Raw genomic sequence first — 765 nt, 5'->3', positions numbered from 1 at the left:
GCTGCCTGAATTTCTCAGTTAGATTCATGTATCTCTCAGTGAGCACTGATTGAATAGCCACTTTGCTGCTAAAGAAGGCAATTCAGGCAATTTATGGTTAAATAAACATGCTTTGCAAGCAGGTAGACCTGGATTTAAATCCCAGCTCTGCCATTTACAAGCTGTGTGGTTTAGGTTAGGCTTCTACCTCCATTTCCTCATCTGTAAAATAGGATAATAATAGTTCCTCTCAGGGTCATTGTGAGTGTTTGAATGCAAAAGACTACTGACACAGCAGATGACAGGTGTAAGGGGCCTCTTCTTCTTGCTTTTCATTTAAAGTAGGGAATGACTGCTTCATGAATTTGCATGTCATCTTTGTGCAAGGCCCATGCTAATCTTCTCTGTCCCATTCGAATTTTGGTATATGTGTTGCTGAAGCAATCCCTGGTGCCTATTCTTGTAAGCGACAAATACTAAGTGTGTGTGTATGTGTGTGTGTGCGCGCGCACGTGTGTATGTGTGCATGTGAATATGATTTTGATAAACAGGCCTCAAGAAACAGAGACAATGTAGGCAACACAGCCAGGGAATTTTTGGTGGAAAAGTAATGATTGAAACCTAGAGAAGGAGAGGGATGTACAGACAGGACAGGTCAGAGGATCCGAGATACGTTATTGGACCAGTGGTGTGTCCACCACAAGCCTGTGGGCTGGCAGAAAGCCTCAGGCCAGCTTTTAGACAAAGGGGGTATAGTTTGGGAAGGTGGCCTGGTCGCAGGGTGCA

At 44.3% G+C, this 765-nt stretch overlaps 1 non-coding gene across 1 annotated transcript; it reads right to left on the bottom strand.

Moving 5' to 3' along the window:
- Nucleotides 1-316: 316 nt before the first annotated feature.
- LOC131822949 (U6 spliceosomal RNA) lies at nucleotides 317-425 on the bottom strand. Its single transcript, XR_009350410.1, has one exon. It is a non-coding gene; the product is annotated as a U6 spliceosomal RNA (small nuclear RNA).
- Between the last annotated feature and the right edge of the window lie 340 nt (nucleotides 426-765).

The sequence above is a fragment of the Mustela lutreola genome, chromosome 1 (assembly GCF_030435805.1).
Source record: "Mustela lutreola isolate mMusLut2 chromosome 1, mMusLut2.pri, whole genome shotgun sequence".
NCBI classification, from domain to species: domain Eukaryota; kingdom Metazoa; phylum Chordata; class Mammalia; order Carnivora; family Mustelidae; genus Mustela; species Mustela lutreola.
The sequence above is the reverse complement of the archived record's forward strand: the minus strand, read 5'-3'. Positions and strand labels throughout refer to the sequence as shown.